The sequence below is a fragment of the Osmia lignaria genome, chromosome 3 (assembly GCF_051020975.1).
Source record: "Osmia lignaria lignaria isolate PbOS001 chromosome 3, iyOsmLign1, whole genome shotgun sequence".
NCBI classification, from domain to species: Eukaryota; Metazoa; Arthropoda; class Insecta; order Hymenoptera; family Megachilidae; genus Osmia; species Osmia lignaria.
Genome location: NC_135034.1, coordinates 7,027,902 through 7,049,353, shown reverse-complemented (window position 1 = coordinate 7,049,353; position 21,452 = coordinate 7,027,902). Strand labels below are relative to the sequence as shown.

Below are 21,452 nucleotides of genomic sequence, written 5' to 3'. Positions count from 1 at the left end.
TCTTAAAAAGTTAATTAAAAAAATATTTCTGTTTTTGATTTTTAAATAAAATAATGTCAAATCGCTCACGTGGCAATATAACGAGAGTCTACCATAATAAGTATGAAATTGAAATGCTTGGGAATAAACAAATTCCAAAACAATGAAACCAACTTACAATTATTGAGTTTTCCAAAATTTCCAAAGAATTTCAGATTTTACTGCATGGAAATTCTAAACAGCGCCCCAGGAGAGAATAAAATATTAACAGAAGAAATACAATAACACCATAAAAGAATTGTAAATTTTTCTCTAAAGAGGGATTTATAATAATTATGTTAACTTTCCTTAATTTGTTGACGTAATAAATAAAAGGGGAAGAAGTTCGAATTGAATGCGATAAACCTTGCCGTCTCAAGAACCTACTGCACCGGTACGATGCAGTTCATGCAATTTATGCGAGCGCTGCTTTTTTTGCGCTAGCGTGCGAATCGTGAGTGAAAACGCCGCTTTGCATGCAGATGCAGCAGAGTAGCTGCGAGCGTGAAGGTGCTGGCGTTATGGGAACAACGGGAAACAGGGCGACCAGAGAATAATTAAAATTATTCTGAGCCAACGGATAATTAACCCGTGTGCGTCCATAATTTGGATCTTCGTCCCAGGATTAAACAGTAGCCTGAATACGATTAGTTATCGATAATACATGATGGATAAATAATTTAAACGACACTCCTTTGTTTCCTCTCATAAATTCTAGCCAATTTACACCGTCGAACGATGTAAACCCACGCAGAGTGTAAACGAATGTGCCTACCACAAGGGTTAAATAACATCATTTAAAAGTGTCTACACAGTACACGTGTCATGCACGTTGTCAGCTGTTCGTTGCTCGTTCGACAGCTGTAAATGGGATTAAAAAATGAAGTGAAAACTTGTAAGAACAAAGAACTTCAAAGACAACGTGAAAGCAAGATAAATTGTACATGTATGTCGAAAGAATATATCGTGACATTTATAGTGACAGAATAAAAAATAAACAAATCACTTGTCTACGACCGAAAGTTAATTATTAATTGTAATTAATATACCCAAATAAGAAATGAATTTATAAAATCTAAACGTCTAGCAATTGAAAATACATTTCTGAGCAAATATTACAGGTATTTCAGAAATGATGTCTTAAACAGAACTTTTTTTAACTTATCTTTTACAAGAAATTTGACCAATCAGTACACTGAGGAAGGAAAATATTTGTGTTGATAAAAAAGGTAGAAACATCTGCGAATGTATTATCGGTTCTAGGTTGATTATCGGTGAATGTATTTGGAGGAAAATTTTGTTTTCTTAGGACAGCTACCTGCTGTAGATACACTAACAGCCAAAAGTTTGGGCATTAGTCAGAAAAAATGTCTAGTAGATAGAAAAAATATTATACATGTCTAAATGAATTTTATTCTGTGCAAAAGTATGTGACTTATTCAAAATTTTATATAAAATTTTTGTGTAAAAATGAAAATTGTAATATGAAGATATTTGCACTGAGTAATTTCTAATAAAAAATGTTTCACTAACAACACGTAAAAGAATTAGCTTATCTAATTATAAGAAATAAAAATAAAGTTAATTATAAAGATGACTAACGATTTGATCATCCACTGTATTAGACCCTGCATACAAACTTTTGACCAGAAGTGTAGATAGGATATCTTCTTAAGGAGAAAATTTGAGTAGGGTTCTGCTACCGTTGATTTACTGCTTTCAGGTCAGCCAAGAAAACGGTCAAATATTCTTGCAGATAAATAACAATCGTACCCCTAAAAGGAAAGCCACGTTTCAAAAAAGGACACCGTGACGTGAATCGTAACTGCCCTGTTCAACTTTCTGTTCTGATGTTTAACAGATGTGTTTAGGAAAAATCTGTCTCCATATTTTTGTTAGAGTCACGTTTCCTCCTCTTTTCTGTATTTCAGAGGATGTAAATTATTCTCGTATAACAATATATATTACTGTTTATTTCTAGGTTAAAGCAGTTAGAGTGAAAGTATTAGCTTGTTGTATATCAAATGGCAAGTTTCGAAAGTTTGACATGATTTGATGACATAAAAGTACCGCAAAATGGCACTTGATAATTTGATTAATAATAAATTATTTCTGTTCAGCAAAAAAAATGAAGTAATTTATTTTCAATTTGTAAAATTTCATACCTAATTGTAAATGAGTGGAAATGATATTAGCTAATAATTGAAACTGCAACACTTTAAAAAGAATAGATTGCAAGAACAATTTCAATTATTTTCATATTTTAAAACGATAATGATTGAAAAAATTAGAAACTACTAAAAGCTATTAGAGAATGAAAATATGCAGTATTTATAAGTAATAACGATATTTTAAATTGCACCCGATTAAACGTAACAACTAAAACCACTTACAGGTAACCTCGTTCTCTTTACAATATATTTTCTATTTAACGAAACTCTATTCAACGTGCAGCTTGCAATTTTTTCTTCTAGACGTATTATTTCCGTAATTTTAGAGAAACTATTATTAAACTATCTTCAGATTTCCTTCGATTCTGAAACCTTCATTGAGGAGAAAATAAATTATAGTTGTGCTTAGAAAAATCATTATTCACTTTCAGAATAGTTTAAAAAAATATTTAACCATTGAAGAGAGGAGCTTGTTAATTACAAAATATTATCTAAGGATAATAAACTAAAGTTAAATGTATAATTTTTAAGGGTTTCATATATTGGAAGAATAATTTTTCAAGGAACAGTTATGTTATTGTTCCTCTATCTCCAGAATTATATAAAATAAAGAGTCAGGTTATATTGACCCCAGCAGTGGAACTTTATATTCGAAGAGAAGAGGAGGGTTAAAGAGGATACAGAAGAAGGCTCGGAATACGAGCACATAATTATTCAATCGGGACCACGAGTGGCATTGTCAACCTACGCTTTATTACACATCGTCTTTCTAATGGTTCAATGGTATGCGCTCGCTTTAATTTCGTTTGACGGCTCCACCCGTGATGTCTTATTATCGAATTTATTATTCGACTGCCTTTCCACCTACCCGCACCAGTTTAAAGCAGTGACACAAGGCGAAATAAATCAGGTAGATCGCCTTGACGACCGAGAGTGGCCGCGTTCAAATTTATTCATTTCCTTTTTCTTGTCGATCGTTCGTAAAAGAAATTGTTTCCTTTTGTATAAGAAATTTTACATTTTGCAAGCATCGATTAATTATTTAAGGGAAATTTTGCACACCGGACTATATGTATATTTCTGGTACCAATGCAAGAATTCGAATTTTCTCTTGCGCCCCCTTTTAGTCGCCTCATACGACAGGCAGGGGATACCATGGCTGTATTCTAAACCCCCCAGCCACAGGGGGATGACGAGCTTTTTTTCCATCTTTTTGTCATTTATTGTTTTTACCTACGGACGCGGACCATGGGGAGAGCCCAGGACAACACCATGCTTTTCCTAAAGAAGTCTGATTTGTTCGCGACTGTTGATATTTTATTTTTTCAAGATAGTAACAAATATTTACGAGCTATTTCGAGCAATTAATTAGGAAGTGCATACAGTTTTTAAATCTGACATTAATATTCAAAAGGCAATGTTTTGAAATATTCAAAGCATTACTCATAGTCTTTGTATTCAAATTTATTCTTGCTTTGTATCGATTTTGCAGAACGTATCTTCGTTTGCGTAATAAATGGAAATTATTCGATAACACGTCAAGGTGTAGAAGATATTTCGAAAACAAACTGAAATTTTATCGTTGCTTCATTATCAAATTTACATTTGATATTTACCATCTCTAAAAATATCAATGCATATTCTTTTTTAAATCCTCGAACGGCGGACCACGAAGAGAGCTACAATTTTATTTGAATTGCGAATTTTACACTGTTCCTTTAAAAATTATTCTTCCACTATATACTTGAAGATAATTTAATTCAAAGAAGAAAGAAATATTAATTAATTGCTCTTCAATAAATGAAAGTCTACACCAATATATAATTAAACAAATTTTATCTGCCCTTTTTCCAAATGATGAATCACTTTAAATACTGCATTTATTATGTTTCATAAATATATGTTATAAATTACTTTATCGCAAATCTGGCCGCTTTCACCGGGCTCAAATTAAGATCGCAATTAAAATAAGCTGCGACTCCTTCTTTTTTCCTTCGAACGACGTTAATGGTAGAGTTGATACAATCGTTCTAACGTTAGGCTTTAGGCACGAGTTCACCGTAATTCATCAAATGCTATCCTATAATTAGCAACGCTGGAAGAGATGTATGCCGACGCGTGAAAGGCGCGAAGAAAGATCGACGAACCCAATCAAACAGACGTAAATGACACAGTGAATCAAATCAATCAACAGAGCATTCCGTGTTGACCAAATATAAAAATATTGATACACAATAGAAGGTCGTTGTAATTTCTTGCTACGTCGCCTTTTGCAACGTATGACGTAGACGAGTAATCAAAAATTAAACATTAATGACAAAAGGTTGAATATTAAATAGATTAATAAAACGTTTAATTAAAGATCCAATCTATTTTAAATGGTAAGAAACACAAGAGAGAATTGAATAACGTGGCTGAATATGTGTAAACAGCGTCGTAATTCGAGTAATAAAGTCTTGGATACTTTAATTGCTGTTTCATCGACGACGTAGCGAATGAAAGAAGCTTTTCAAGTAGCTCTAAGGAAATCCTTGATCAGTGAACGCCACGAAGAACAACTTGTACTGCGTATCATCATCGACAAAATTATATCGTGTTCTGACACAATTGCTTATGAATTTTTAATCAAGCGTTTAAGAGAAAAAACCAGTCCAATCGCCAACTAACCAGAGTTAATACTTCTCCTTGAAATCTATCCACAGAATTCATTCTACTAAAATTCTAAAGTTTTGAAATTCTAAAATTTCTAAAATTTCGAGATTTCATTACTTCATAATTACTCAAAAACCTGGTCCATCTCAGAAAAAGATCTAAGTTACGTGAACAAATAAACTTCACAGTTTTAGGCGTGTTCACTGTGTTATCCTTGCGATCCCATATAATTTCTGATCAACATCACGTCACTTAAGGTAACAAAATAAGATCACGATGGAATTACCTGTAGAGAGGGGCAACTTCGATGCCTGTACTTCCTAGTTGCAAGTTCCCACCATGGGATGATGGCGTCTGTGCTCCTAGGTTTCACCGGATCGCTGACCGCGTGCTCGTAAAGCGGCTCGAGTAGAGGTACGTTACCAGACAAGCGTCTCAGAGGATCGTTAGAAGGTTGATCCTTCGAGAGATTCCCTCTTCTAGGCAAAGTGGCGAAGCCAGCAAGCCGACAATTATCGTCGTACCTTTTATCCTCTGGTTCCTCCGATTCCAGGGAATTGTGTCTGGTTCTGCCGTAGGACCTAGGGAAATGTTCTTGTCTCTGGAAAGCGCGACTGGTCCTATCTAACTGGCCGCGTAGTATCACGTCTGTAGCATCCATCAAATAAAATGGTAGTATTCTTTGGCTGTCGTACAACTTCTCGAAACTCTTCTCCTCGTTTCTATCGCTAACGTCGATGTTGCTGGTACAGGATCTGTCCAAGGACGTGGAGGATCTGCCACGATCACCGTCGAGGACATCTTCGCTGGATTTATGAAGAGGCCTCGAGGAGACTCGACACCTTCTATAGGGCAAAGTATCGTACCTTCTTTCAGGACAACTACCGACGGAGGATTTCAAACTCTGACTGAGTTGCAAGTTAACGAAGTTGTTCCTATTCATGGTACCATTCGAGCGACGAATACCCTCGTATCTGGACAAGGAGAGAATCCTCTCCTTCTTCGGACAGGACTTGTCAGTGGCGTCGACTCTAGAACGATTCTTTCGAATCGTACTGGTGACTGGTAATCGGTCCACGGATCGAACAGCGGACGGTCTATCGTCGTCGGTCGAAGACATTTCGTCCTTGGACTCGACTTCGTCGGATCCTTCGGTACCTGGATCCTGCTTCAGATTCGAAGGATTATTTCGTAGACTCGTTCTCGATCCTCGGTTTCGTTCAGCATCGTTCGACAAGGATTCGCTGATCGCGTACAAGGATTCGGTGGACTTGGTCGAGGATGTTGTGGTGGATCCTGTCGAGTGTCTGGACGTGTTCTCGATGGACGACGATCTCGGAAGCAACTTCGGAGGGAGTTTGCCGAAGGAGTTCGGCCTGCCCTTGAACGCAGCGCAATTGTCGGTATTATCTTCGGCATCTGGTTGCTTCTCGACTTTCTCGTCCAGATTCTCGCCAAAGTCGGAGGATATAGGGGGCATCGGCGCCATGTCCCTCTTCCTCGCGTAACCGTAAAGATTGCACGATCGGTCGAGGTGCTCGCCTTTCGCGATCTTGTTGATCACCCCGTAGGCGGAATTCTTCGAGCCCGACGAGGACTTCAGTTCCTCGTAACTCTTGTCGATTTCCGCAATGTTCCGATTTATGTCCTCGATGTACTTAGCCGTGGTCAGGTACAAATCACCGCTGGGGACGTAATTGCCGTCCACAACAGCGATCCGACGGTCTCGCCGGGATTTTGATAAAATGTTTGGAACCGCGTAGATCGGCTGTCTGTCTTTGGTACCATTGATCGTACAATTCTCCTTCCTCATCTTCCTTTCATCCTTCGCTATTTCGAAGCTTCTCCCGCTATTCGAAAGGTTATCCTTCTCTTTGCAAGAATGATTATTCGTTTGGAAAGCGGTGTTGAAGGATCGCAACGTTGCTCTGTCGCTTTGCCAACAGTCTTCCAGTGGGACGGTGTCGTAAACGCGATCCTCTGACGTACCGTTTCGCATACAAACATCCTGTTTCCTCTCCTTCGATTCACTCCTACCGGAGAACGTGTTCAGTTGTCCTTGACCGTTCACTCGGCCGTCATCGGTATCGTGGACGTAACCGTTCCGCGGACCACCGTCGCGTCCTTGTTCGACCTTGCTGAACGTGTTCAAGGTCACCGGTTTTCGTTCCTCGACCAAAGCTGCTTTCTTCGAGCCACGAAGCGTGCCATAGTTCTCGATAAGAAAACAGTCCTTGCCGAGATCGGACCATCTCGGTACCTGGTGCAATTCGTTCGAGACTATTGGAAAGTTCGATAGCTGAGGAAGAGTGTAAGGACCACCGGATTCTTTCAACAACTCCTCCGAGTCGGATCTATAGACGGCGCGGGGTCTGCTGCGTCCTCGCGACCTTATGGTCGCGTAGCCGTCGTGAACTCGACGGGAACACACGTTCAGATCCATCGATTCTTCAAGATGCATTGGACGTGAATTTTAGAATTTTTTGGCGAACCCACCAAGACAGTGATTAATCAGGCACCATACGCGAGGAAAAGTGTCAGGACGAGTCTGCAGGATGCATATTCCTTCAGATTGTTTTCCAACGGCACGTCGAGCGATGTGGAACTGTTCTGTGGAAATAATGTTTTCTCTTTGTCAGGATATGTTTGTCTGGTTTGCGATTCAAAGACGGCGCTCGTGACACTTTTGTTACGTTTCGTTGAATTATTACTAAGGTTCAGATAGTAGAATATATTAAGTAGAAGCTAGAATTAAAATTCGGGCTCTCTCCATGGTCCGCTATGTTAATTCAAATTTTTAAAATTGCAAATTCAATTCTCTTGTAAACGAATCATATAAAAAAATATTAATTTATAATTTTTATTTATTTTATGCTCATACTGAAAATTAATCCATTAATTATTCCGAATTCTAATTATTTAATTGACATATAGAAAAAATCTATTCACATCTACTATGCAATCGTATTATTCTGTTTAACCAATAAAATATTTTTTTTTTCCCAAATATCAATAGTAGATACAAGTAACCATAATTATTTCAAGTTAACGGTATAAGATTCTTCACGGTAAGCCGCACAGGTTTCTTTGAAACGATTCTTCAATAATGTTCGTTCAAATCGAATCGAGCTGAAGCATCGCGATCATGACGCAGCCTCGAATGATTTCAATTCGTCGTTTAAAGAACAAACGAAAATGTACCGCACGAGCCTCTTTATATAACGATGAAGAAGCACGGTTGCGAAACGCAAGAGTAATAGCATTTATGTCGCAACGAGAGCATTATCAGTAGCGTACGGTATTTACAATCATATAGTTTAAAGAAGATTACAAATAGGAGGTCGTGACTGGAAGCAGCTGTTGTAACAGTATCATTGATAAGGAAATTGGGTCTCGTGCTGCAAGTGACGTAAGGCGTTGAACGAACAAGCTCTTCTCCAATAAAATTATAAAAATCATTACGACGATCGTTTAATCAATTAGCTATGAAGCGAGAAGAGAAACTTGAATCATCAACTTCTCCACAGAAATTGAATAAACGATTATAAAGTCGCCAGAGATTATTAACTTATCTTTATTTGATTGTCTAGCGGACAGATTTATTACCTTACTGTGATTAGGAGTTAATTTGTGACAAATCTAATGACTTTCGTAAAGGTAACCTTAAGATAATTGCTTTGCAATGATTTTGTAATTTATGTGTATAAGACAAGAGATCTTACAGTATCATCAGAATGGAAAACAATTTTCTTTATTCATCTACCTCACAATTATGATCACGTCACTAGTACAAGAATAAATTATTTATTAATAAGTTAATCGTACTGTACAGATTCTCGTATGATATTATTTTTATCATAGAAGATGAGAAAATAAAATATAATTTGAAATTAAATTTCACATTTATTATTCTTAAATTTGATAGATATACCTATGATGAAAATAAGATTTGAAATATCTTGGAAATTATTAATTTTTTTAAGCATAAATATGCAGCTTTTATGGAAGATTTGTCTCTTTAAAATAGGCAAAGTTTTATTTAAAATATTTTTAAAGAATATACTGTGAGAAATAATTTCCTGAAAAATTAAAATGGAACACTCCGTTTATATAAGATCTCTTTTAGCAAAATAATTGTCGGTAATTAGAAACGCATGCTTATAGGGTTACCGCTATGGAGTTCATGGGCTACACGCACGAGCTACATCAGCGATAGTCACTGACCCAGATCAACCAAGAAGAGGCATTGAATCACCAACTAATCATTTATCTAGCTGCATGAGTGCAATTTCTTCCAATAGGACGATTAGAAATGTTTCAAACTAGAACGATACGAAACAAGCGATAATTAGAAAGCTGATATTATAAGATTTTTGAAGAGTTCAATATTCCTTTGATACAACTGAACGTACAAGGATCTGTTGCAATTAGTTACTAAGAAATATTTGTTTTCTCTATTTCTTTCTAGAATTCTAATTTATAATTCAAAAGATGGTCATTAATTAATGTCTTCATTTCGGTCGTTAATAGATATTTTAACAGTGCTAAATGATTTCTTTAAGACTTTTATAATAACAGGTAGGAGATTTGTTCTATCTATTAATGAACATTCATCTGAATTTTGCATTTTTTATTTGAGTACAGGGGCATAATTTTCACGATCTATATACTGCGAAACTGTATCTTGGAAGTAAGTCAGAGTAATTCTAAGAATTATTGCCGCATCAATCAATTCACTGATACTTAATCAAAACTATACTGGACATACTATAAACGAGATTTGAAGTACACTAAACGATAACATTTAATAAGAGCCAAGTAATTTATAAGCAATCTTGGATCTACATTTTATAGCCCTCATTTAAAACCATAAAATATAAATAGGTAAATTCTCATTTTAATCATTTTTATAGATTCTAAATTCTGGGCCATATACTGTAATAATCAAAATAATAATAAATATCAATCTTTATAATGTAGGTGAGTGGTAACTGGATAATTATAAATTTACGATATCATTGTCACAATAACTATTAACTCATAATTCAAATATTATTAGGATATCAAAATACATCCCTATTCCCAATTTCTCGTGCCAATTAAATGTAACTTGTTGCCGGATGAAACGATCAGCTGGCTTGCGGACTTTTATTGTTCCTAACTGAACATCGAACGTAATTGCATTCGAGGAAATTAAAATTGCCCCTAGCACCTGCTGTTATAAACTCAATTTGATATGGTTAAGATTAGAGACGAATTGAAAGGAACGTTTAAAAATGTGGTTCGAAAATTTCATGTTCACATCTCAAATAGTTAATCTTATTAATATTTTTAATTGAATATTTTACAATTGCTGATAGATTCTGCCAGACAATTTTTTTTTATATCCACTAAAAAAAGATTCTATCTGGAGTTTCCTATCTTGCAATATCAATTATACTTTTATTTATTATTAAACTGTAGAGCACCATCGCATATGAAGCTCATTAATGAGGAATATACGTATAACCTACTATTTTTGAACGCTCTGCTTTCCAATGCTACAATACCAATTTAAGTGTAGCAAGGAAAAATATTATGACACGTTGCACGCGTTTGGAAGTTGAAAAAAAAAAAAAAGAAAAAAATGCTCGCGTGCAGCTTTGTGGCAGCATGCATGTACGCATACGCAAAACGCAGGTGCATTCTCTTTGCAGAAAGAGGTTCATAAATATTAATATTTCGAAGATGTCTATACGGCACGTTCATCGTAAGCAACTTTGTATCATTACCCTCGTTTCGTCTTTATCCGTTCACCGTTTAACCCTTTCACAATTTAGTTCGCGAGAAACTCTGACAAGGAAGTGTATAGTCTACTAGAAACCCCATAAGAACAGTTTATTATTCCTTTCAGAAGTTGCTTTATATTCCGTTTTCTTACCGTTTCCATTACAACAGGACATTCTTGTCTTTCCCAGTATCTCCATATTATCGTATGAATAAAATAAATACAAAATATTAGGTCGCAAACAAATCTAAATACTCGAATCTAATTTAAAATTGTAATATTGTTTTAATAATATTTTAATACTAAATATCCATGTTTTCTTGTATAGTTCTATTTCATTTTACTCTACTCTGAAAGGGTTAAACTTCTTATTTAACAGATATTTACAGAGGGATGTTATCTTGTAATTTTAGAAGAATGTAGCTGCTGTAGTGAACGTCAAGACCTTGACGAGACGTCTTCTCGATGAAAATTAATTGATAGGAAGTCTAGCAAATATTTCTTGTTGTAAATCGTGTTGTGCAACCGTTGACAGATGTTGGACATGTGTGCAACATACTGTTTCGAGAATTTGGGGGGATTAAGGAGAACCGTGCAAGATTTTCTATCTCGTATTATAAAAATATATGTTAAAGAATATTTCCTGATAAAAAAACAAACTAATTTAAAGTTCCTTATAAAATTACACAATATCTAATTTTTACATTTTTCAAAATTAATTTTCGCAATATTGCTACTTTGTGATAAAAGAAATAAATGAGAAACCTCCTTCTTTCTCGAAGTTGGTTAAAAAATGAAGCCCTCGGAATTTGAACCATTAAAAGAATGTTTACTACAGTTTTATTAAAAATCTAGGAACACTAACATTGTTTACCACTTTTCATTTAACGACGGAAATCTTTGTCGCATTCCTTCTTACGATCACGCGTCGAATTCCAAAGGCTGGTTGCAGCTGCCCGAAGAGCTTCCTCCACTTAATAACAAGTTACAAGAAGAACAGTGATAAAAACTACACGCCGCCGTACGTACTACGTACACACGACAAATTATCTTATCCTTACAGACAACGTTTGATAAATACGAGAAAGAAGGAGGAAGCACCAACAGATACACGCGTGACTAATTATAATTAAAATCGCGAAGCCGGAAGTAGTTCGCGACACGGGTCCCCTGCGTGTTTCCGTTCAGCGAAAATTGAAAGTAAAAAAAAGAGGCTTGCCGCCCGTTTTTCCGCGAGAATTAACCGGAAGTCATGTTCTCCGCCGACACGATTTCTAGATTAACAACGAGTGACATAACACCTGATGTTTTCATTAATTATTCTTGACATTTTCTTGCAGACCTTTTCAACATTTATGAGCAATAAAATATTCCGTTAACAGTTTTAACACGCGAAGGCCACCAGTGATCGATATCACGAGTTTTATATAATTGAAAAATTGAAAAAGATTAAAAGGAAAAATTTGAAAAATTCTAAGGACCATTAATATTATATTAATTTTGTGAGGTACTTGTATTTTTTAAAGGAACAGTGTAAAATTCTTTGCATATTTATTTCTATTATGATTTTACAAGCTAATTTATAATAACTTATATTATAATAATATAAATTATTATAACTTAACCCTTGGACGATGGACCATGGAGAGAGCAACAATTTTAATGTAATGTATACTGTTCCTTTAAAAAATTATTCTTCCAATATATGAAACTCTGTCGTTTAAAAATATGCACCTAAGCTTAATTGTTAATACTCTTTTATAGATTTAAACGAATTAATTTGTACATCTAATAGATGGATAGTTTAAATTGGAATTATCTAATGTATTAAATAACAGTATTAATAAAATAGAAAAAGATTGAATTAAAAAAATTATCCTTTAGATCTTATTTCCAGGATTTTAGGAATTGTAAATGTAAAAATTTCCATAATTTCTTGTCTTCAAGATATTTTATAATTCATAGACTGGTATTTAAGAGCGTGAAAAGTGCATCGAATGCATACTTTGTTAATTGATAATTTGTAATTCTAAGTGCAAAGTTGAGCACCGACCGTGTAATCTGACGCAGATGTTCCTTCAACAATATCATTACTGAGCAATCAACGTGGTAAAGTTACACCACAATTATTCCCACCTGCCTTTAACAAGAATGCGTCGTTAAAGTCATCACAAAGATATGTCATCGACAGTCTTCCTACTATATTTCTAAGAATTTTAATCACAAAGCATTCAAAGTCCAGTTAATCAATTAATACCAGAATTATTAATAATTAATCTAGACTCACTCTGAACGTGTTTTAAAAAAATAAGTTGCAATTGTAATTACAAAAAATTTGTAAAAAATATCTAATATTTTAAGAGTCCAGAGTTCAAAAATTTCAAGATTTCTAAATTCTAGAAATTCAAAAATTTCTAAGAGACTTGACCAACCGTAGTAGAAGGTCCACCTTACGCCAACCTGTATTCGACTTTTAATTCACCATAACAATTTTTTTTATCGTCCACAAAGGGTTAATTTTACGATCTCTCTTGATATATTTAACTATTTGAACATCTAGTGTATTATAGTAAGCTTGTTCATCCGTATAGTTCCTCAACGAAGAGAAATATACTGGGTTCAGCCGTGAGTTGTTTTTATCTGAAGACAACTATCATCACAGGAAAAAGTGGTAGGCGAGTCGGAGAGCACACGAGAAACAGAAGCAGGTAAGGTAGTCGAGTTATTTACTCGGATTTTGTTCCACGTGTATTTCAGCATCGCGAATCGATGATTTCCACTCTGCGATGCTTATTACGGCGATTCGTTTTTGAAAAATTTGCAAAATATCATTACTTATTATGTTACATAACATCGGGTTCAAAGGTGATCATCGTCACAAAAATATAATAGAAGTAAATTTTTTTAAAAATAATCAGTAAGTATTGAAAATTTCAAAAAATTGACAACAGCGATTTTCTAAATTTAAAATTTTTGTAGAATATACAATTTTCAGAATTCTATGCAACTTTCAGAAAGCAGAAAATTTTTTTCATTAATCATGAGATCATCAGCGCTCTAGGATACTCGCGTCTTCATTAAGATGTTACCGATATCAAGGCAAAAAGTATAGAGGAATATCGATGAAACATCTTTTATAATCAACCTAGTAGACATCTTATTAATTACAGAGATTACAGCAGGAAAACTAGGACAGGTGAATAGGACAAGTACAGCATGGTACTATAATTACATCTTAATTAGACTTCGTTCCATGTTTATATGGCTATGAATAAAATAAAATATGGTATATATGAAAAACAGAGCGTGAATGTGCCAAAAAAAAACCAAGACTTTTTGACAAAAACAAAAAAATGTCATTTGATGTTTCTATTACAATAGTAATTATAACAAAGGAACGAGTAATTAAACATACAATTCGCAGCTGCAGGTGGCGGTTTCTGTGACGAATCAAAGTTGCTTATGATAAATGAATTTCTGAATGATCGAATCAGCGGAATTTTACAAGGCAAGTCACACCGATGGCACGCAAAATGGAATCGTCATCGACGGAAGAAAAAAGAACGTAATTCTGTAAATGTTTACGCAATTCTAGGCCGATACTTATTCCTCTTGCATGCATCCAATGCATTGAATAATTTAAACCTATTATTATGTAGATTCGATAGTGTAATGATCATCCTTACTACGTGGATTATTGAGATTCTTTTCACGATATTTTGAAGAAACGTCACACGATTGCCAGGGTGATGGAGGCGCAGGGCAAAGTTTAAAGTGTATAAATTGACCTGAACACTGACATTGCGCAAAACTATTTTGTTCTCAATGAAAATTCTCTAAAATTGTTCTTTGATCTCCTTTTCCTTTGAAAAATATCTGAATTCAACACTATCCATAGGACCCTCAAATTCAAATTTGAAACCTCATTGATATTATATCGATATTATATATTTTACCATCCGAATACATATTTCTCAGAATTAAAACATATTTTATTTTTCAAAATTCCTTGTGTAAAATTGTGTAGATCCAATGAAATTTTACTAAAATCAACAAAGACAACATTCAAGGCTCTCGTTGGTACTCTTTCATGTTTTAAAAACATGTATTTCTCTTGTTCCTTTGATGGATACATACGTTAACATATTCCGCAGAGAATTTCGCGATTCTCTGTGCAGATTCGAAACGAAACGAATAAGATTTGCATAGTCTAACAACGATGCAGGTCTCGGGTACGTTCACGTTAGAGAGGCAAGGGAAAAAGGTAAAAGAAATGGTTACAAAGACGAACGTTCAGCTTCGAGGCGGCTAGTTAATGCCAGGCATTAAAAGGAGAGACGAAAGACAAAACAACGGCACGAGTTTTAATAAGGCGGAGTACGGGATTGGCCGGCCAGTTGGCTTCAATCAAGAGCTGGGGTCTTCTTCAGTGCGCCTTTACGGGGCCCTTTGCCCATTCCTCGCAAGTCAACGAATTAAACCCACGGACGACAATGACCACGGGGGACGATGAGTTATTATTATTATTGTCACACTTATTGTTACCGCTGCCATCCTCCGCGACGCGACGATTTGAATCTCGATGAGGGACCGCTGAAATCCGTCCCATTTATCATCCTTTCGAGAGAAAATTATTCATCATTTTTTAATTCAATTTTTCTACCTGTATCTCCTTCTGCCTGCCTTTTACTATCTGACGAGATTAAACGTTACTTACAAAATTATTAACCTTTCTCGTTCGCCATTTAAAATTTAGCCTCTGTCGACTTGTCACAAGATTTAGTTTAATTCTAAGAACATATAGCACGAAGTTACGTGATTTTACACGGTACTGCAAGTTATCCCATGATATAAATTTCAAGAAAGTAATTTCCTTTGCCGAAAAATTCCGAGAATGCTCGACGACCGATTAAAGTCCCATTCGCGTTCATCTTGAAACATGTTCGAAGAATATCTTTCGTGCTTTCGTTCGCTGTTAACGAAGAATCAGCGCCGCGAAAAACGGTAAGAATTCTTTGTCGGTCCTTCGCGTAATTGCTCCTGCAGAGCCGCAAGACGCGATTTAGATGGCAAAAGGAATAGAATATTGCACCGACCGTTTTTCGAAGGGCGTATTTCAAAGTTTGCTTACAAAGTCTGAAAGAAAGAAACGGGCTCAAAGGAAGAAATCCAGGCTAACCTGATGGAAGAAAAACACCTATAAAAGAGATGCTGGGACACTCTTGTGACAAGAGGAGCCGGAGGATCCGGGCCAGACCCTTCAGGTCACTGGCGTAGAACTCCTTTTTTTAGACTGACGTAAAATCTCTTTAGTTTTTTTATTGGCAAATAATAGCGAAGGGAAAAGTTTTCTTTTATGGGGAAGCAAGCTTCCTTATTGACGTTCGTTGACCGGAAGTGATCAGGTTCCTTCCAGGAAATGGAATGTTATTTTAGCCTGTCCTTTTTCTTGTATACAATTTGATAATATTAACTGAATTAACTGAAAGTTTTATTAGATAGCACTCCTACTTTTAATTAATTTTATCTACTATTCTTCACAATATTTTCTAATCGTTATTACACCAAAGTTTTAATGTCTAATATATTTTATTCAGTAAGTAAAAGAATTTCTGATTAGACGGCTACTAAATTTTTATAGAAATTCAAATGTCATCCACACATTGGCGAAACTATAATAGATTAGGGAATAGGGTAGGCCTGGCCCCTCAAAATCTGAACTGATGCCCACTCACCATTCTAGAATTCTAATATTCTAAAATTTCGAGGTTTTAAGATTCTAACATTTTTAAATTCAAATATTTCTTTTTACTTAGAAATGTTTTCATTAGCAATTGAAATTTCCCAACAGCTTCAACACGGACGTTAAATCCAAATCCTTCATCGACGACTAATTACCAAAATCTTGCGAGATTGCAACACCCGCGTTCGAAGGTGTGGTCATTAGGAAAACGCGTAACGATTAACAATCGTCCGTTCAACAACGAACAATGGTAACAATTAGAGTTTATGACTTCCTGCGCCAGTGGAGGACTCGTTCGTTCGCTCGGTTCCTACGGATTAACGGAACTCCCACGCGGTCTGTAAACGCGATGCCGTTTTTCGAAGCAAGTTCATGAAGTCATACTCCGCGATACGCCCCTGGGTGCCAATAGATTGTCAATGGAATATCAATAAAGCGAATGGAAACACTCGTTATGCGTGGCGCCGCTTCTCCACCATGTATGTACATATACTGTAGAGAAGTTTTACGGTGTAACTTCATCACATGCTTGAAATAATATAACGAACAGCTTGTTCAATAAATGATTCATAGGCTACTGTATTTTTCAGTTAACTATCATAAAATATGACTAACAAGTTGCTCTTGCGTTTCGATGTAAGAAACATTAAATTCATACAGTGGTGCAATCATGATTTTCGAATTATTTTTATGCCTTATTAATATTGTGATAATACAATAAACTCCCGCTATTTTGCCGGTTACGGCGCTGTAGGAAAATTCTAACAGGTGTATGAGAAAATAGAGGGGAGCTCGCTTAACCGGAAATATACCAAGAGTTTATTGTATTTCAGTGTAATTCTTTCCATTTTTGGTTTTTTGATAAAGGTTCCTGAAAATTTCGAAAATATTCTGATTTTTTAACAAACAATTTACTTTAAATATATTTTCAAATTTACTATACAACTGAGGTTCTCAAAACGTCGAGAAACACTTTTAGAGAAAAAAATTATTCAAAAAGAAATAAGAATACCATGGAATCGAGGCCATAAAGCATGCAATTTCCTAGCAAAAATTAAGTGTCATAAAAAGAACAAGCTACTTAAACAGTATTTATTGTAGAGAAGAGGCATTTAATTTATTCCAGCAACGAGGACGTAAAAATCCAAGACTCACCCTCCGTCACATACAAACGACTTCCCATTAATATTTAATGACGACTAATAATTTTTAATAAGGTGTAATAACGTTAATAAATATTAACTGTTCCATTCAGTGGGATGCACACTTTGAAGCATCCAAGAACGAAGTGATCGAATAACAATCTTGAAAATTATATTTTAAATTCTAATTATTAATAACAAGAATATAATTAATTTTCAAATTTTCAATTTTAAAGTTTCTACTTTACGCTTCCAAGATCTAGAAGCGAGCCGGTCGCTGTATATCTCAACACTTTAACCCTCGGATGGCGGACTAATTAAGTTTACATTTCATAATATTTTCATTTTATAAATTTTACACGGTTTTTTCTAAAAATTATTTTTCTAATATATGAAACTCTTTCGTTTAAAAATTATACATTAAATTTTAGATTAACATCCTTGTACGTTATAGGTTTTGTAAATTTGGGTCCACATTGACCCAGGCTCTGCTGTTCAAGGGTTAATACTGATGATAGAGCCCGCCAAACGTTCTTTGCCAAACGTGTTAATACCTAGTAATGCTATTCTATTAATTACTCGAGTATATCTAATTTGTAATGCCAGATAGTGGTGACCTCCACGGTATGCAATGCATTAACTGTAATCAAGGAAACAAGTTTCCAGCTATAAAAGAGACACGTAATTGAAAAAAAGAAAAATTAACATTCTGCAGCTTTGTGATTGTTTATTGCTACTTTGCCTATTGGGTGTGGTTAATAAGTGCAAATGTATGCGTTACATAATTATGCAAGCAAAAATGATGGCTAAGAAAGAAATACAGGACACGTAACTGGGATTACCTAGGAGACTACTGGTCACAAACATGGGGACATGATTTTTATCTGTCGTTAGAGAATGATGGTACTGACACAAATAACAACCGTGATCTAAAGACGGAAGACTTTAACTGTCGTTCTAATAAAAACGACTCGTTTACGCTTCAACTGTCAAAACAGAGTTCAAATGACTAAGCTTGGAAGAAACATTAGAGGAACATTAATGAAATTTCTTAGAAACATTAGTAAAGCTTATGATTTTGTATAACGGTTCTCCTTAATGCTGAGTAATAGTCTAATAATTATCACTACTGTTTTCAAAGCTGATTTAATTAGGTAATTTTCATTTATATCTTATTTTACTTAGATAATTTTAAGAAAAAGGTGATCAATATCTGGCACAAAAATAATTTTTAATTATTAAATTAGGAAATACTTAATATTGGAGATAATTATTAGAATAATTAATATTACTAATATTAATTTCTAACAAAAAATTCACTTTAAATATATGTATTCACAAATATATTATAAATAAAAAAATCTAATCCTATTTCTCAAAATAATTATTCCAATAATTTCTAATTTCTAATATGAATTATTTTATTCTGATAATTTTACTGGTATCAAATAAGTTTGATGAAAATTAGGGCAAATTAGTCTCTATTTATCTTTCAAAAAGATGCAGTTAGCTTCTCCTCCGAAGAGAAGGCGAGGAATTCTATACTAGACAGACCGGAAATTGGTTGCAATCCATGTCTAACATGTATCGTCGATTAATTACAAGTATACGCGTTAGACGACAGAGTATAGGAATATTGCAAGAAAAATGCCGTCATATACTAGAATTGCTAATATGGGACGAGGCTGTATCTAGGTTACCAATATATTCAGTAGCGTTACTGTTTATCGTCCATCTAGAAACTCTTCTACTAATTAACGAGACTAGATAACAATTTTCTGTTTGAATCGCGATACAGAAACACACCTGGTTTTGTTTAAAAATTCTTTAATTACTACTCTTCTAGTTCGTTCTCCTAATTGTTTTTTCAGGTACCCTTGAACTTCTGTTCGACAAAGAAATAAAAGCCAACCTGTTAAAACAATAAATTTTCCTGTTATCGAGAAAATCAATGTCTAGGAAGTTTCAAACATCGTAAACATCAATATCGCTCAGCAATATTTCAGTAAAGTTTCCAGTGTCAGAAAACGGTTCTCGATTTACGAGCGACCCAGTAAGAAATCTGAGCGTCCAATTGGAGGAAGCAAATACCAAGCGAAGAATGGTAAAAGTACAATGCTTTTCCTGGAGCGAGTAAAGTAGGTATAACGTCCCAAAGGCCGAAGGATCGATTATTCAACTCGAAGTTGTAAGACCGTAGGGTCAGTTAAGGTAGTAAATCTTGAACCTAAGGTTCCCGCGGAAAGAAAAAAGGCAGCCAAAGTACCCAAGACACCCTTTTATACAATGTTTCTTCAGGGACAGACTATTCATGCTCAGAGAAGCTAATTTCATTCCGTCGACCATGTTTTATTCCGCAATTCTCTGGGTAAATCCTCTCTCTGACCCCTCGAACAGTGGTGCCTGGGTCAGTAATGACCCAAACTTACAAAACATGTACAAGAATATTAACATGAATGTATAATTTTCAAACGAAAGAGTATCATGTATTAGAAAATAATATGAAATACAAATTAAAATTAAAATCGGGACTCTCTTCATGGTCCGAGGATTAAAATTATTATAATGAAATTCCTATTTTAATACCCTCTAAATTAATGTAAGTACAACTTTGATTAGTTAACCAGGTATCTTAAACAAAAAATTAACTATTAAACAATTTAAAAAGTCAGGAGAAGCACAAATATTTAAGATTCTTAAAATGTTATACGCGACTCCAGCTCTTCTAGAAATGGAGGTTAATCGTGTTCATACAGTGATTATATACTTAGTGATAAGTTACTGATTACGAGCAATATGTTGAGAATAAATATATCTCAAACCAATAACACTGATTGTAGTCTGCCTTCCTCAACTTCAATACCCATTGAAAATTCAAATACATTAAAATACACTGGCACGGGACTTGAAGTTTTACCAGGAGATTAATGATATAATGAGCCCTAATTTTAATTAACTGGGACTCGAATCCCTATAGGCCCACCGGAAGTTTTTCTGAATTGCTGATAACCAATTAGTCTCCAGTAATGAATATTCAAATTTTCATAATAACTCGAGTATAAAATTCCCAGCCCGTTCCCAAATCGAATTTTAGGATATCCGTTGAAACCCGAAATTTCTGATACCCCTACAGATCGTTCTTGTTTCTCTCCCAAAAATACTGCAAATGGACATGGGGTTATTCTGGCTCTCGGGGAGAGAATACTTTCTACACCTACATCCACCGAAGCCTCGTTTCATTTGATGTAACATTCAATAAAATTTCTATAGAACAGTTTACCGAATAAAGCGTACGTCCGCAAATCGTGGTACGATCGACATAACTAGGCCCTTACAAGGCATCAATAACTATAAATGGACATGGTGGAAGGAAAGATCGCGAGTTCCGTGTCGTCGGTAGAGTTCTTTCCCGTTGGCAAGAGTCGTCGCGCGAGTGACGAACGGCGCGGCGTTCCCGATGACAGAAACGGAAACGTGAGAAAAAGACAAAGGTAGAAAGGAGGATGGTGGAGGAAGGTGTACGCGAGGAGAATCTTGGATACCGGTATCGCATATACTAGCGCAAAAATCATCGGTTCTCGGGTAGATCCGTTCGTCTTTCCTAGGAAAGATCCTCGACCAGGTTCTTCCTATGCCATATAGAGCGTGTTACTTCTAAACGACGCGACGTGTAAATTAAACTTGTATAGTAGGACTGTGCTACCCTTTCGCGACGAAAGACGTCTTTCGAACATTATGCTTCTATTGACAAAGTGTACAGTAAGCATATACGTTTATGCGGGTGGCTACCACGATATTTGAACATCATATTAGGATTTCTAAGGCCCAGGGTTATCAAACCTTCGAGGACCCTTGCTTGATAAGCTTAGTTCAAAAATTAAAATTTATTCTAAATGATATGAAATTACATTTAATTGTAAAGGAATATACGGAATATTTGGATAATTTATAAATAAATA

The 21,452-nt window shown here is 35.2% G+C and overlaps 1 protein-coding gene and 1 long non-coding RNA gene across 14 annotated transcripts in view; one reads left to right on the top strand and one right to left on the bottom strand.

The window, feature by feature from the left end:
* Positions 1 to 21,452, bottom strand: part of sick (sickie) — a 181,638-nt gene that overhangs the window by 17,081 nt on the left and 143,105 nt on the right. The window lies entirely within an intron of this gene.
* LOC117605402 (uncharacterized) lies at positions 13,336 to 14,557 on the top strand. Its single transcript, XR_004581682.2, has 4 exons — positions 13,336 to 13,525; positions 13,623 to 13,804; positions 14,033 to 14,181; positions 14,268 to 14,557. It is a non-coding gene; the product is annotated as an uncharacterized LOC117605402 (long non-coding RNA).